We start from the raw sequence: 17,646 nt of genomic DNA on the forward strand, positions 1-17,646 counted from the left end.
TCTGTCACGAAGAATGGGTCGCTTAGGTAGGCTCGCGGGACCTCGCAGGTAGGTACTCCTCGAACCTGAGGAGCCAGAACCTGAGACGCCCTGCTGAGCGGCGGCGTCGTCGTCGTCGTCCTGCTGCGCCGCATCGTCGTCGTCCTGCTGTGCCGCATCGACAGCGGCTTGCTGCTCCACCTGCTGCTGTACAGCGTCGTCCTGCTGCGCCTCCTCCTCCGTCCTACGGGTGCTCCTCCTCCCCCTCCCCCTCCTCGTCCTCGTCCCACCGCCCACCATCTTTGTCCAACAACCTGTAATTAAGAGTAAACAATTAAGCACAGATAAAAAAATATGTATTTAGAAACATATGCAAAATAAATGAAATATAGCATTACATCGATTAAAAATAATCTTCATATGTGTCCGGGTTAGCCGGATCATAAGTGTCATCATCACTATCAACCATTTCATAGTCAACATCATCTGAAGGCGCAACTTCGTCATTGGCATTGCCTTCAAGTATTTCTAAGTCATTCTCATTTTGCACCTCATCATCCTCGTCATCAACAACCATTTCAATATCTACTTCCATTCCGATCGCTTCGGTTAAGTCTATCTCAAATTGCCCTTCGAGCCCATCTTCTTGGAAGAACTCTCCGTCATATGTGTCCGGGTCTAAGTTATAATCTTCATCGTTTGGAACAGGTAATTTAGCGTGCGGTGATACCTTATACACAACATCCCAACCCTTAAGATGTTGTTTCGTTTGGCACGCATATGGAAGATAATACACTTGTGTGGCCTGTTGGGCCACAATGTAGACATCGTCTCCTGTTAAGGTGGAATCCTGTCGAATTTCGACTATCCCAAGATTAGAATGTGTCCGTCTCGTAACTTCAGGGTCAAACCAATGACATTTGAATATCACTGGAGTAAGAGGTTTGGAACCATAAAAATTGAGTTCATATATTTCTTCAATTCTTCCATAATACTCGACCTCGTCAAGCCCGGGCGTAAAGACTCCAGAACACGTGGTTTTTCGATTGGGCCGACTTTGGTCGTAGCTTGTTGTGCGAAAACGGTATCCATTGATGTCATACCCAGAAAATTTCCTGACCCTATAGGCAAAGCCATTGGCTACTTGTCTCAACTCGGCACTCATAGACGGCTCTCTTTGGCCCTGCAAGTTCAAACACGCTAGATTGTTATATTATTCGCACGTAAGAGCAATTTGGAATAACAAACTAAGCACGTACCTTATGTTTAAACCAGGAAATGAAATCGGGCAATCCATTTCCCGCACCCTTTCTAAGAAGGGTATCATATTCCTGTGGAGTTGGGTCCCTTGATCGACGCCAGAATTCATGAATAAATTGCTCCATGTATGGCGTCACCTCTTCAAGGTTGGTCAATACATATAGCATGATATGGCGCCACTCTTCATGTCTCAGGGTCTTGGTGGTCGAACCACTCGCGCTTCCGAGTTGCCCTCGAAAAATGCTGAGGTTCGATTCATTGCCGCCATCATTGTAACGAGGGGGTGGATTATGCACGCTCGGCAGTTTGTCACCATAGTAAGTTGTTGTGAAGTTTGACACCTCCTCCAGTATGTATGCCTCTGCAATGGAAGCCTCGATTTTGCATTTATTTCTACATTTCTTTCGGATACTCTTTAGACATCTCTCGATTGGATAGCACCAACGTCCCTGCACGGGCCCCCCCATTCGTGCCTCATATGGGAGATGAATAATCAAATGCTGCATCGGATTGAAGAAGCCGGGTGGAAAGATCTTCTCCAGCTTACACAGTAACACGGGTGCCATCCTTTCCAAGTCTGCAATCATGGTCCGAGCTAACTCTTTTGCACAAAGCTGGCGAAAGAAATAGCTCAACTCTGCAAGCGCTAGCCAGACATGCTCAGGGACATAGCCTCGAACCATCGCCGGAAGAATTCGTTCAATCCATATGTGGAAGTCATGACTCTTCATCCCTAAGACTCGCAGAGTAGATAAGTTCACCCCCCTACTAAGGTTAGCTGCATACCCATCAGGGAACATTAACATCTTGATCCACTGTAGTACTTCCTTCCTCTGGGCCCTGCTCAGGACGAAATCGGCCTTAGGCCTTCTCCATGTCTTACCACCACTAGGCGGCTTCATCTCTTGGTTTGGTCTATCACATAACTCTGCCAGATCCACTCTTGCCTTTACGTTGTCCTTTGACTTATCAGGAATCTCCATAATTGTCGCCCAAAGTGCCTCGGCGACATTCTTTTCAGTGTGCATCACGTCAATGTTGTGTGGAAGGAGCAGGTCATCATAATAGGGGAGCCGAGTCAAGCCCGACTTATGTGTCCACATATGTTGCTCACCATATCCCACAAAACCACCTTCTGGGTTGGCCACGAGACCATCTATCTGTTCGCGAACTTCGGCACCAGTCATCATTGCAGGTGGGCGGTCTGTCACCACAACACCTTTCGTAAAGTTCTTGATGTCTTGTCGGAATGCATGGTCAGGAGGGAGAAATTGTCGATGTTTATCGAATGACGAATATTTGCCACCCTTCTTCAACCAAATGAACCTAAGAGCTTCCTTGCAAACTGGGCATGGAAACTTACCGTGAACACACCAGGCGCAAAATAGCCCGTACGCCGGAAAGTCATGCATGGAGTACTGGTACCAAACATGCATTTTGAAGTTTGTCTTCGTAGCTCGGTCGTACGTCCATACCCCTTCCTCCCAAGCACGGACCAATTCATCAATCAAAGGCTCCATGTACACGCCCATTTTATTCCCCGGGTGTCCAGGAATTATCAACGACACGAATATGTTCTGTCTTTGAAAGCATACGCCGGGGGGGAGATTGATGGGGATAACGAACACGGGCCAACATGTGTATGGGGCAGCGGTCATTCCATAGGGATTGAACCCATCTGTGGCCAGCGCAACACGAACATGTCGAGCCTCTTTGGCTTTCTCATGGTGAATGGCATCAAAGTGGGTCCATGCTTCACCATCGGATGCGTGAACCATCTTGTCAGGATTGTATCGTTTGCCTTTTTTGTGCCATGTCATCTGTTTCGCGGATTCCTCTGTCATGTATAGACGCTGGATCCTCGGTATGAACGGAAGGTGGCGTAGGATTGTCACGGGGATGTCGAGCTGCTTCTTCTGTCCATCACCAGAGTCTACCTCCATGAACCTAGACGATTTACACTTCGGACAGTACTTTGCCTCAGTGTGTTCTTTCCTAAATAGGACGCAGCCCTTCGGACAAGCATGTATCTGCTCATACGTCATCTTGAGTGCACGAAGGAGTTTCTGTGCCTCGTACATGCTCTTTGGCAGAACGTGATCCTCCGGAAGCAGGCTGCCAATAACTGTCAACAAACCATCGAAGGCGTCTCGACTCATGCTATACTGCGACTTCAACGCCATTATACGCCCAATGGCATCCAGTTGAGAAACCTTTGTCTTGCCGTGAAGGGGTTTCTGTGCCGCGTCAAACATGTCGTAGAATGCCTTTGCGGTCGCCTCTGGCTCGTCCTCCGTACGTCCTTCGGCGAACTGTGCCTCGTGATAGTCGTTCAACATGTCTGCTACCCCGGCATCAGCATCGTAATCCTCGACGCGTTGTCTGACCACCTCCTCTCTCGTGCGATGCGCTTCACCATGGAAGATCCACCGAGTATAGTCCGGCGTAAATCCATTCTTCCAAATATGTTCTACCATGGCCTTCTTTGGTTTTCTTTTCCGGTTGTCACATTTGCTGCACGGACAAGGGACTAGGCTAGCTCCTTTAGCAGCTTCGCCATATGCCCGTTCCACGAAAGCATCGGTCTTCCTAATCCATTCTGGGGTGACATCATTACGTCGAACGCGGCCCGTGTACATCCACTCACGGTCCTCCATCCTCTAACATATATAACCGAGTATAGTTTAATATAGACATGTAATGCATGTACACTACGTTCCTACCTTCTAATAGGTGAGGATAGGTCCTAATCCCACCCGCGGTTGCGTAGATGGAGTTAGTTTCCATGCTCTACTCCGATCCGAGATAGAATTTCGGCAGCACCTCCCCGCTGTTCTCCGGATACACGTCCTGGCAGGGAGAGTGTACTGTCCGGAGAACAACAGGGAGGTGACGCCGAAACTCTTTCTCGGACCGGAGTAGAGCATGGAAACTAACACCATCTACGCAACCGCGGGCTGTCCAAAAAACGTGGACAATTCGAAACTGATACATTTGTAGATATGCAAAGATCTGCATATCTACACTGTATCTCTTTCGAACGGGAGACGCCTAACTGGGTTACGTGATCTACGACCATGATGCGGAAATAGAGGTTATACCTAGGGTGGCGGTGGAGTCAGGCTAGTGGGGCTGTGGCGGGTCGGTGCAGTGGCGACGCGACGCGGTGCAGGCAGACCCGCAGCGGCTAGGAAGACAAGTATCTTCTCTGTAAAAAAGAAACACAAGTCTATTAATACAAAAAAAATATTGCCAAACTTTGTTCATATGAATTCACATCAACGACCGCCATCCTTAGGACCACGCATGCCATCGGCAAACCTACCACTACTTGTGCCTATCTACCGCTATCTAACATATATCGACAAAAAAATCGGCAGCACCTCCCCTGCACGGGGAGGTTTCCAAAACCTGCAAATAAAAGTAGCAGCACGATGGCTGATATTCACAGGTATATCAACGACACTATGACATATATGCAATGCATTGGACATCATATATACAAGTAGTCGAACCACATCTATCACAAGGTTTATGATTTTAGACTCAAATTAGTATCATAAATATTGTTATTTTCCTATAGATATAGTCGAATAACATAATGCATATGCAATATTTCGAACATCATAGATATACAATTAATTGTAGAGTAGTAGTACAAGCTTTGATCAAGAAAAAAAATTATACCTATTCGAGGCCGGGGCCGGCGACGATGGTGGACGCGCGGGTGGCCGGACGGTGGTTGCGCGTGGACGGCCGGGCGCAGGGAGTAGCGTAGGCGACCGGGCAGCGGCGGGCCGAGCTCGTTGGAGCCGCCTGACGACCGGGCGGCGGCGGCGGGCCGAGCTCGTGGCAGCCGAGCGGCGGCGGGCGCAGGGAGACGGCTGGGCGGCAGCGGGCGCAGGGAGGCCGGCGGCGGTGGTGGCCGGCCGGCCGGCCGAGCGCGTGGGGGCGGCCGCGGATGGCTTGGTGGCGCTCGGGCGAAGACGGGCGGCGACGGGCGTCGATGTCACGGTGGGAAAGTGAAAGAAGGAAGGAGAAGAAGAGCCCGCAGGTCGGTATAATTAACTTCTTTGCCGAGTGCCCGCGATCTGGCACTCGGCAAAGATTTTTTAAAAATTAAAAAATATACTTTGCCGAGTGCCTTTGATCTGGCACTCGGCAAAGGCTTCTTTGCCGAGTGCCTGTCTGTTGGCACTCGGCAAAGACTAGAATTAGGGTTTTTAAAAAAACTTTGCCGAGAGCCGCACGACAAGCACTCGGCAAAGCTTTCTTTGCCGAGTGTCCAAGCTGGGGCACTCGGCAAAATATATTTAAATTTTTTTATTTTGTTTATGAAACTTTTTGTGGTATGTTCCTACACTATGTAGACCTACATGTACCATTTTAGAACAATTATAACTGTGTTTTCAATAGCTAGTAGATTTAGTTCGTTTATTTGAATTTCTTCGGAAAATTTAGATTTGAACTGCACGTCACTCGAAACTTGGAAAACCGTGCATGCAAAAATGATATCCATGCTACTTAGCACAAGTTACGACCGATTTCAGGAGCGGACCGGAAACTTCGAGCAACATGCTCACTAAACATGGCCGTGAACTTGCCATCCACATGTTTAAAAATTGTATAAAACACAAACAAAGTCAGAAAATCCTGAAACTTGTCCACGTGTCATGATATCATATGTACAGGCTGCGATAAAAATTTTAGAATGTTTGGAGAAAGTTGTGGGACACTATGTGTACAAACCTAAGAGATCCAAATTGAAACTATATGATTTCATGTGTAGTTCTCTTAGGTTTCTACACATAGTGTCCCACAACTTTCTCCAAACATTCTAAAATTTTTATCGCAGCATGTACATATGATATCATGACACGTGGACAAGTTTCAGGATTTTCTGACTTTGTTTGTGTTTTATACAATTTTTAAACATGTGGATGGCAAGTTCACGGCCATGTTTAGTGAGCATGTTGCTCGAAGTTTCCGGTCCGCTCCTGGAATCGGTCGTAACTTATGCTAAGTAACATGAATATCATTTTTGCATGCACGGTTTTCCAAGTTTCGAGTGACCTGCAATTCAAATCTAAATTTTCCGAAGAAATTCAAATAAACGAACTAAATCTACTAACGATTGAAAACTTTGTTAAAATTGTGCACAAATGATACATGTAGGTCTACACAGTGTAGGAACATACCACAAAAAATTTGGGAGACAAAATAAAAAAATAAAAATATACTTTGCCGAGTGTCTAGAGATGACACTCGGCAAAGACTTCTTTGCCGAGTGCCCCCTGGGTGGCACTCGGCAAAGAATCCTCTTTGCCGAGTGCCAGCCGTAGGCTCTCGGCAACGACTAACGGTCGTCAGCTTTGGGACGGCCGTTGACAGCCCTTTGCCGAGAGCCCCCTTTGCCGAGTGTTTAACACTCGGCAAAACGTGTCTTTGCCGAGAGCCCCCTGTGCCGAGTGTTCAGCACTCGGTAAAGGGGCTCTTTGCCGAGTTCCTAACTTTACCGAGTGCGGCACTCGGCAAAGCCTTCTTTGCCGAGTGCCCGACAAAAGGCTCTCGGCAAAGCGTACTGCACTCGGCAAAGCCTGCGATTCCGGTAGTGGACGGTCTGCCTGCTGCTTAGTGCTTACTCTGAACGATGGGACGTTCGCGACGACCGACCGGCCGGCCGGCCGACGAGATTCATGCGTTGGTCTCTGACATCAACGCAGCTAGCTAGCGATCTATTCCAAACTCTAATTGTGGCGTCCGCTTTCGTTCTTTACTACAGATAAAGCAGCACAGCATATGGTCGCGTGGTCGTCGTATTCGGTATATGTATGGATTGCTTACGTTATCCTGCGCTCGGCTCTTGATTCTCAGATCTGACTGGCATGTGCTCTGCTAGCTCATCTATCACCCCCAATGCAAGCGCCACCACTCCAAGAACTTGGACGCACACACACACACACACACAGCAGCAGCTGCTGCTGCTGCTGAGACACGGTCGCGTCAGCTGCTGAGAGCGCGCGCGCTCACGGGCCGGGTCGGGGATGCAGTCAGCTCCTCTCCGGGAGTCGGTAGGGCGCGCATTTCGTCATCAAAAATGGCGGCCGGGGGCCGGCTCGCTTCATGGCTGCCTGCCTAACATGTGCTGACCTGATCGATCTTGGAGGGAAATTAGAACAACGGGAGGCGGGAGGTCTCCGATTGGCTGCCGTCGTCCAATCTTGCAACTGTTTCTCCAACGTACGTTGTAGTAGTGGTAGGTAGGTGGCCGTGCCGTGTCAGGTCGCCCTACCTTATTATTATCTACCCGTACCGAGAGAGAAGCTTCGAAACACACGCAGCGTGTGGTATAGTGGTTTGGTGTACCGAACCCCATAAACAAAAGGAACAAAAAAAAAAAAACGCCCGGCCGGCCGGCTTTCGCGGCGCAACGTTAGTTCTTCCACCTCGCGGCCACCAGCCAGTGGGCGGAAAGGAAGTGAGCTGGAGTGGGGAGGAGCCAGAGGACGTGCGCGCGTGCGGGAGTAGTGAGTTCTCCCGAGATCTGATCAGGCGATGCCGATGCCAGCCTTGATCTGCTTCAACTCAGCACGTAGGAGGAGTCATATGCATGTGCAGTGCGTGCAACATGCATGCATGCATGCTTGTCTCCAGAAGACTAACTCAGATAAGAATAAGAATAAGAATAATAATAAAAATAAAAAAAGAATCGTCTGATCGATGGTCACGCCTGCATTGCATGATGTGCGCACGCACCGCTGTCTCGATCGTACCCTACAGATCGAGCTAGCTAATCGGCCCTCCCCTAGCTCCGTTGCCGTCGTCAGGGCATGTCATGCTCACTCACTCACTCATCACACAGTCCATGCTTCAGCTTCGTTCACCCCGATCTCTTTCGTCTCCCCGTCGATAAAGCGGCATGGCGCCATGGCCTGTCCCTGTCCTGGAAGCTGGAATCTACCTACCTACCTAACATTTTCATTCCCTCTTCAGGATTGCTTGTCAAACTTCGGCGTTTGGCACGGGCGGAACGGCACTTACAATTACAAGCCCTTTTTATTTTCATACAGTATTATAGTACCGTTTGTTGTACTGATGGGAATTTTTTTCTTTGTAAATTTGATTATATATCCAGGAAGGGGTTGACAGGTCGCCAGGGTTCGATTGATATATATGCTCTTTCAGGTGTGGGTCTTTTGCGGGAATTTTGCTCAGAAGAAAGGTGGCATATATGGAGGCCTCCTTAACCAGTGATGAATCTAGGATTGATCCAAGAGAGGGCTACTAAGCTGACTATACATTTTTTAACCAAACAAAAAACTATAATTGATGTTTAATATGACAATAGAAGTAAGATATCATAAACCGATGCTTGTCTCGTCTGCTTCACAGCCAGGAGGGGGCGCTGAGCGGCTGGACAACGGTGAGTCGGCGTCTCGGCGACACGGCGTGGACGCGTTACGCGTGGTCGTGGCTCGCGGCAGTGCTCCGGGCGCTGGCGGGCGAGCGGCGTTGCGGCAGAGCTCCGGCGGTCTGGCCTCCGGGCGAGCGCGCTGCGAAGGAGGCGGACCGGTGGTGCTCCGGGCGCTGGCGGGCGAGCGGCGTTGCGGCAGAGCTCCGACGGTCTGGCCTCCGGGCGAGCGCGCTGCGAAGGAGGCAGACCGGCGGTGCTCCGGGCGTAGGCGCGCGAGCGGCGTTGCGGCAGAGCTCCGGCGGTCTGGCCTCCGGGCGAGCGCGCTGCGGAGGCGGCGGACCGGCGGTGCTCCGGGCGCTGGCGGGCGAGCGGCGGTGCGGCAGAGCTCTGGGCGAGCGCGTTGCGGAGGCGGCGGTGCTCCGGGCGTGGGCCGTGGGCGGCTGCAGCTCCGCGGCAGCGCTGCTGGCGGGCGACGGCTGGAACTGGAGGAGGATAGAGGGAGTTAGGCGGCTAGAGCTGGATGTTCACGGGGCTAGACGTGTGTCGCCCGGGCTAGAGCTAGGTCACACGGCGATGGGCCTTTACTGGGCCACGACCGCCAACCGGTGCTGCAGCCCCGGGCGGAGATCCGCCCTTATCATTAACTACCTGCTTTGTCTCTGGCTTTAGCCACATGCCTGTATAAAAAAAATTCTATTTTCAAATATATTCCCTCTGTCGCAAAAATAAATATTATTTGACAGAATTAGTAAATCCATACAATAATGTATGTTATATATATATATATATATATATATATATATAAATCCATACAAGGCCTTTTATTTTCATATAGACATATTCAAATATGTGTTATATATATATATATATATATTCATCATATATTTGAATATAAATATAAAAAACGAAGAGTTAAAACAATTACCCCGTCCGTTCCAAATTAGTATTCACTTTAGCACTTGGTTTTTATGTTTATGTCTATATTCAAATGTATGATGATGAATCTAGACACAAATGCAAACCACATATATTAATTATTAATAGTCGGTTACCCGTGCGTTGAGACGACTCACAACAATACCCACGTAAATTATCTAACAAAAAGATCTCAAGATTTTTTATTGGTTGTCTCCACTCTTCGCATAATATTTTTATGAACGCACGGGTACCATAGGCAGCAAATCAGAGACCATCAACCCTCGCCTCCCCCACTTCCAAGGTTTCGTAGAGCAGGAGGGGAAGGGAAGAGGCGGTCATACTTGTTCGTTGCCGGAGAAGGACACGACGAAGACCAAGGCATCTGAAGACGACATAGGTAGTATATCCTAGATATATAGGGAGAGAGCACGCAAGTGGAGAAAGAAGCCCAGCCGGAGCAACTCCAAACCAAGAGGCACCCGCACCAGGCGTCAGTCCGAAGGGCGAGAGAATGCGAGTGTCTTCCCAACCCTGGACCCGCTGAAGCGACACAACACCGCTAGCAACTCCATAGCATATGCCGATTGCTGCCACACTATGGGCCTTAGTTGTCCAATATCTTAGACCTGGACTCCTCATCGCTAAGATAACCTAAGCGTGACAGGCGCCACCATGTTCTCCTCGACGGTACGCACGGAGAAAGGCCAGGAGCATGACCGACTCGCCCTGTACTCGCGTCGACGAGCGTCGGTCTGCTCGCGGCTACGACCGTGAGCGGGGTAGCAGGTTGGGGTGGAAGAACAGGGCGAATGCAGGGAATACGAACGAGACGTCCGACGACGGTGAAAACGATGGTGCGCACATGATGTGAAACGTACTCGTTGACGTGCAATAGCCACTACTGAGAGCACCTAGAGGGGGGGGGTGAATAGGTGATCCTGTGAAACTTAAAACTTAAGCCACAAAACTTGGTTAATCGTTAGCACAATAATTGCCAAGTGGCTAGAGAGGAATCTCAACAAAACACAATAACCAACAAGATCAATCACAGAGATGGCACGGTGGTTATCTCGTGGTTCGGCCAAGACCAACGCTTGCCTACTCCACGTTGTGGCGTCCCAACGGACGAGGGTTGCAATCAACCCCTCTCAAGCGGTCCAAAGACCCACTTGAATACCACGATGTTTTGCTTACTTTTTCTCAATCCCGTTTGCGAGGAATCTCCACAACTTGGAGCCTCTCGCCCTTACACTTGAAATTCACAAGAAGCACGGAGCAAGGGAGGGATTAGCAACGCACTCAAGACAAGAAATCACAGCAACACCACGCACACAAGTCGCAACGAGAGCTCACAACACAACTCAATGAGTTCACCACTCAACTAGAGCTCTAATCGCTATCGCAAAGAATCAAAGGCGCGGAATCGATGTCTTGGTGCTTAGAAATGCTTAGGAGATGCTTGGTGTACTCCTCCATGCGCCTAGGGGTCCCTTTTATAGCCCCAAGGCAGCTAGAAGCCGTTGAGAGCAATCTAGGAAGGCTGATCTTGCCTTCTGTCGACTGGCGCACCGGACAGTCCGGTGCACACCGGACACTGTCCCGTGCCCGATTTCCTTCCATAAATGGCACAGTCGACCGTTGGCAGCCTGAGAGCCGTTGGCGCACCGGACATGTCCGGTGCACACCGGACAGACCGGTGCCCCCTTCTATCCGTTGGCTCGGCCACGTGTCCCGCGCAGATCGCGCGGCCGACCGTTGGCCCTGCCGACCGTTGGCTCACCGGATAGTCCGGTGCACACCGGACAGTCCGGTGAATTATAGCCGTACGTCGACGATGAATTCCCGAGAGCGACGAGTTCGCCTGTGAACGGCCCACCGGACAGTCCGGTGCACCACCGGACAGTCCGGTGAATTATAGTCGTACACCGCCGTCGAAGTCCCGAGAGCAGCCTTTTCCCTCGAACCAGCCTGGCGCACCGGACACTGTCCGGTGCACCCAGACTGAGCAGACTTTGGCTGCTCGAGCCATCTCTTCTCCAACTCGATTTTTTCTGTTTCCAGCACTTAGACACAATACATTAGTCCATAAAACAATGTACTAAGTCTGAGAAACATACCTTTATCCTTGATTTGTACTTTGTCCACCTTTTTACAATTAGGCACTTGTGTTGGACACTAAATCACCAAAATACTTAGAAATGGCCCAAGGGCACATTTCCTTTTCAATCTCCCCCTTTTTGGTGATTTATGCCAACACAACATAAAGCAAGTAGAACAAGTACAAAATCACTTCAAATAAGAACTCAAATTTTTTTGATTCAAATTTGACATATATGGATCACTCTATGCCACCACTTGGTTTGTTTTTTGCAAATCAAACTCAAATTCCTATCTCTAAGTCAAAACCACTTGTAGAGACATAAAGAGAGGTTTTCCAAAGAAATTTGATCAAGGATTTCAAAAACTCCCCCTTTTTCCCATAATCAACACTTCTCCCCACAAGAGGCCAACTTTTGACATAAGAGACAATAAAGGAGTTTTGACAAACCAAAAGCTCTAATCTACTATTTTCAAAATTTCTCAAGTGGTAGCTGATCCATCTATTGCTTTGGCCTTTATTTTCTCCCCCTTTGGCATCAAGCACCAAAACGGGATCAATCTTGGCCCCCTTAACCCCATTGCCTCACCAAAATCTTCAAATAAGAACACATAGGCAATAAGAGTATAAAGATGAACTTGGAAAAGTTACTCTTTTCATCGGAGTGCAGTGGAAGTCTTGCATGGTCCAAGTCCACCTTTTCCCTTTCAATCCTCCTTTGAGACTAAAACAACCAAACTCAAGTACATGGTTAGTCTCAAAGGGTCAAGTTGTAGCACAGCTCCTCCTAAATATGTGCATCACTTGCAAAAAGGACTTGTGAGGTCCAGGGAGTGTTTGTACAACTTGAGCACCACAATAAGCAACAAAATGCAGAATGAACATGATCAAAGGCATAAACACATGTATGCTATAATTCAATCCAAGTTCCGCGAATCTAAGATATTGAGCTCACTACGCAGCCTGCAAAAGGTCTTCTCATCTAGAGGCTTGGTAAAGATATCGGCTAGCTGGTTCTCGGTGCTAACATGAAACACTTCGATATCCCCCTTTTGCTGGTGGTCTCTCAAAAAGTGATGTCGGATGTCAATGTGCTTTGTGCGGCTGTGCTCAACAGGATTTTTCGCTATTCGGATAGCACTCTCATTATCACATAGGAGTGGGACTTTGCTCAGATTGTAGCCAAAGTCCCGGAGGGTTTGCCTCATCCAAAGTAGTTGTGCGCAACACTGTCCTGCGACAACGTACTCGGCCTCAGCGGTGGATAGGGCAACAGAGGTTTGTTTCTTAGAGTTCCATGACACCAGGGACCTTCCTAAGAATTGGCACGTCCCCGATGTACTCTTCCTATCGACCTTACATCCAGCATAGTCGGAATCTGAGTACCCAATCAAGTCAAAGTTAGACCCCTTTGGATACCAGATCCCGAAGCAAGGCGTAGCGACTAAATATCGAAGAATTCGCTTCACAGCCACTAAGTGACACTCCTTAGGATCGGATTGAAATCTAGCACACATGCATACGCTAAGCATAATATCCGGTCTACTAGCACATAAATAAAGCAAAGAACCTATCATGGACCAGTATGCTTTTTGATCAACAGACTTACCTCCTTTGTTGAGGTCGGTGTGTCCGTCAGTTCCCGTCGGCGTCTTTGCGGGCTTGGCATCCTTCATCCCAAACCGCTTTAGCAAGTCTTGCGTGTACTTCGTTTGGGAGATGAAAGTGTCGTCCTTGAGTTGCTTCACTTGGAACCCAAGGAAGTAGTTCAACTCGCCCATCATCGACATCTCGAATTTCTGCGTCATCACCCTGCTAAACTCTTCACAAGACTTTTGGTTAGTAGAACCAAATATTATGTCATCGACATAAATTTGGCACACAAAAAGATCACCATCGCAAGTCTTAGTGAAAAGAGTTGGATCGGCTTTCCCAACCTTGAAAGCATTAACAATTAAAAAGTCTCTAAGGCATTCATACCATGCTCTTGGGGCTTGCTTAAGTCCATAGAGCGCCTTAGAGAGCTTACACACGTGGTCGGGGTACCGTTCATCCTCGAAGCCAGGGGGTTGCTCCACGTACACCTCCTCTTTGATTGACCCGTTGAGGAAAGCACTCTTCACATCCATTTGGTACAACCTGAAAGAATGGTGAGCGGCATATGCTAGCAAGATGCGAATTGATTCTAGCCTAGCCACAGGAGCAAAAGTCTCCTCAAAGTCCAAACCTGCGACTTGGGCATAACCTTTTGCCACAAGCCGAGCCTTGTTCCTTGTCACCACCCCGTGCTCGTCCTGTTTGTTGCGGAACACCCACTTGGTTCCCACAACATTTTGCTTGGGGCGAGGCACCAGTGTCCAAACTTCATTGCGCTTGAAGTTGTTGAGTTCCTCTTGCATGGCCAACACCCAGTCCGGATCTAGCAAGGCCTCTTCTACCCTGAAAGGCTCAATAGAAGAGACAAAAGAGTAATGCTCACAAAAATTAACTAATCTTGAACGAGTAGTTACTCCCTTGCTAATATCACCCAATATCTGGTCGACGGGATGATCCCTTTGGATCGTCGCTCGAACTTGGGTTGGAGGTGCCTGAGGTGCTTCTTCCTCTTCAACTTGAACATCCTGTGCTCCCCCTTGATCATGCGCCTCCACTTGAGGTACCTGTTCGTCATCTTGGGTTGGGGGATGCACCATAGTTGAGGAAGACGGTTGATCTTGCTCCAAGTGTTCCTGAGGCCGTACATCTCCAATCGCCATGGTGCGTATTGCGGCCGTTGGAACGTCTTCTTCATCTACATCATCAAGATCAACAACTTGCTCTCTTGGAGAGCCATTAGTCTCATCAAATACAACGTCACTAGAGACTTCAACCAAACCCGATGATTTGTTGAAGACCCTATACGCCTTTGTATTTGAATCATATCCTAATAGAAACCCTTCTACAGCTTTGGGAGCAAATTTGGAATTCCTACCCTTCTTCACTATAATGTAGCATTTACTCCCAAATACACGAAAGTACGATACATTGGGTTTGTTACCGGTTAGCAGCTCATATGAAGTCTTCTTGAGGAGGCGGTGAAGGTAGACCCTGTTGATGGCGTGGCAAGCCGTGTTCACGGCTTCCGACCAAAAGCACTCGGGGGTCTTGAACTCTCCAAGCATAGTCCTCGCCATATCAATGAGCGTCCTGTTCTTCCTCTCTACCACACCATTTTGCTGAGGTGTGTAGGGAGCGGAGAACTCGTGCTTGATCCCCTCCTCCTCAAGGAACTCCTCCACTTGAAGATTCTTGAATTCGGACCCGTTGTCGCTCCTTATCTTCTTCACCTTGAGCTCAAACTCATTTTGAGCTCTCCTTAGGAAGCGCTTGAGGGTCCCTTGGGTTTCAGACTTATCCTGCAAAAAGAACACCCAAGTGAAGCGGGAAAAGTCATCAACAATAACTAGACCATACTTACTTCCTCCTATGCTCAGATAGGCGACGGGTCCGAAGAGGTCCATATGCAGCAGCTCCAGAGGTCTTGACGTGGTCATCACATTCTTGCTGTGATGTGCTCCTCCCACTTGTTTACCTGCTTGACAAGCTGCACAAGGTCTATCTTTTTCGAAATGAACATTGGTTAGACCTATCACGTGTTCTCCCTTTAGAAGCTTGTGAAGGTTCTTCATCCCCACATGTGCTAAGCGGCGATGCCACAACCAGCCCATGCAAGTCTTAGCCATTAAGCATGCATCTAGACCGGCCTCTTCTTTTGCAAAATCAACTAAGTAAAGTTTGCCGTCTAGTACACCCTTAAAAGCTAGTGAACCATCACATCTTCTAAAGACAAACACATCTACATTTGTAAATAAACAATTATATCCCATATTACATAATTGACTAACAGATAGTAAATTATATCCAAGACTCTCTACTAAAAACACATTAGAGATAGAATGCTCATTTGATATTGCAATCTTGCCTAAACCTTTAACCTTGCCTTGGTTCCCATCACCGAATATGATTGAATCTTGGGAATCCTTATTCTTGACGTAGGAGGTGAACATCTTCTTCTCCCCCGTCATATGGTTTGTGCATCCGCTGTCGATAATCCAGCTTGAACCCCCGGATGCATAAACCTGCAAGGCAAATTTAGGCTTGGGTCTTAGGTACCCAACTCTTGTTGGGTCCTACAAGGTTAGTCACAATTTCCTTAGGGACCCAAATGCAAGTTTTATCACCCTTGCATTTTGCCCCTAATTTTCTAGCAACTATCTTCCTATCCTTTCTACAAATAGCAAAGGAAGCATTCAAAGCATGATAAATAGTAGAGGGACCATTCATAACTTTCCTAGGAGCATGAACAAAATTCTTTCTAGGCACATGATGAATATTTTTCCTAGGCATATCTCTACAATGCATATAGGAAGAACTGGAAGCATACATAGCATAAGAATCATAGGCATGTGAATCAAAAGCATTACAACTCCTATGAGACTGTCTTCTATCATTGTACATAAAAGCATGGTTCTTTTTAGTACTACTTGCCATAGGGGCCTTCCCTTTCTCCTTGGCAGAGATGGGAGCCTTATGGCTTGTTAAGTTCTTGGCTTCCCTCTTGAAGCCAAGCCCATCCTTAATGGAGGGGTGTCTACCAATCGTGTAGGCATCCCTAGCAAATTTTAGTTTATCAAAATCACTTTTGCTAGCCTTAAGTTGGGCATTAAGACTAGCCATTTCATCATTTAATTTTGCAATAGAAGCTATGTGTTCACTACAAGCATCAATATCAAACTCTTTACATCTATTGCAAATAACAACATTTTCTACACAAGTTGTTGATTTACTAGCTATTTCCAACTTAGCATTCAAATCATCATTAATGCTCCTTAAGCTAAAAATTGTTTCATGGCAAGAAGATAATTCACAAGAAAGCATTTCGTTTCTCTTAACTTCTAAGGCATGAGATTTTTGTGCTTCTAAAAATTTGTCATGTTCTTCATACAACAAGTCCTCTTGTTTTTCTAAAAGCCTATTCTTATCATTCAAGGCATCAATCAACTCATTAATTTTATCTACCTTGGTTCTATCTAGGCCCTTAAATAAACATGAATAATCTATTTCATCCTCATCACTAGATTCGTCCTCACTTGAAGAAGCATAAGTAGAGTTTCGAGTACTTACCTTCTTCTCCCTTGCCATAAGGCATGTGTGACACTCGTTGGGGAAGAGGGATGACTTGTTGAAGGCGGTGGCGGCGAGTCCTTCATTGTCGGAGTCGGAGGAGGAGCAATCCGAATCCCACTCCTTTCCTAGATGTGCCTCGCTCTTTGCCTTCTTATAGTTCTTCTTTTTCTCCCTCTTGTTCCCTTGATCCTGATCACTATCATTGTCAGGACAGTTAGCAATAAAATGACCAAGCTTACCGCATTTGAAGCATGAGCGCTTCCCCTTGGCTTTGGTCTTGCTTGGCTGTCCCTTGCGACCCTTTAGCGCCGTCTTGAATCTCTTGATGATGAGGGCCATCTCTTCATCATTAAGTCCGGCCGCCTCAATTTGTGCCACCTTGCTAGGTAGCGCCTCCTTGCTTCTTGTTGCCTTGAGAGCAAGGGGTTGCGGCTCGTTGATCGGACCATTCAAGGCGTCGTCCACGTACCTCGCCTCCTTGATCATCATTCGCCCGCTAACGAATTTTCCAAGGACTTCTTCGGGCGACATTTTGGTGTACCTGGGATTCTCACGAATATTATTCACCAAATGAGGATCAAGAACGGTAAAGGACCTTAGCATCAGTCGGACGACGTCGTGGTCCGTCCATCGCGTGCTTCCGTAGCTCCTTATTTTGTTGATAAGGGTCTTGAGCCGGTTATATGTTTGAGTTGGCTCCTCGCCCCTTATCATCGCGAACCGTCCAAGCTCGCCCTCCACCAACTCCATTTTGGTGAGCAAGGTGACGTCGTTCCCCTCATGAGAAATCTTGAGGGTGTCCCAGATCTGC

Source organism: Zea mays, chromosome 2, assembly GCF_902167145.1.
Source record: "Zea mays cultivar B73 chromosome 2, Zm-B73-REFERENCE-NAM-5.0, whole genome shotgun sequence".
In the NCBI taxonomy this organism is placed as follows: domain Eukaryota; kingdom Viridiplantae; phylum Streptophyta; class Magnoliopsida; order Poales; family Poaceae; genus Zea; species Zea mays.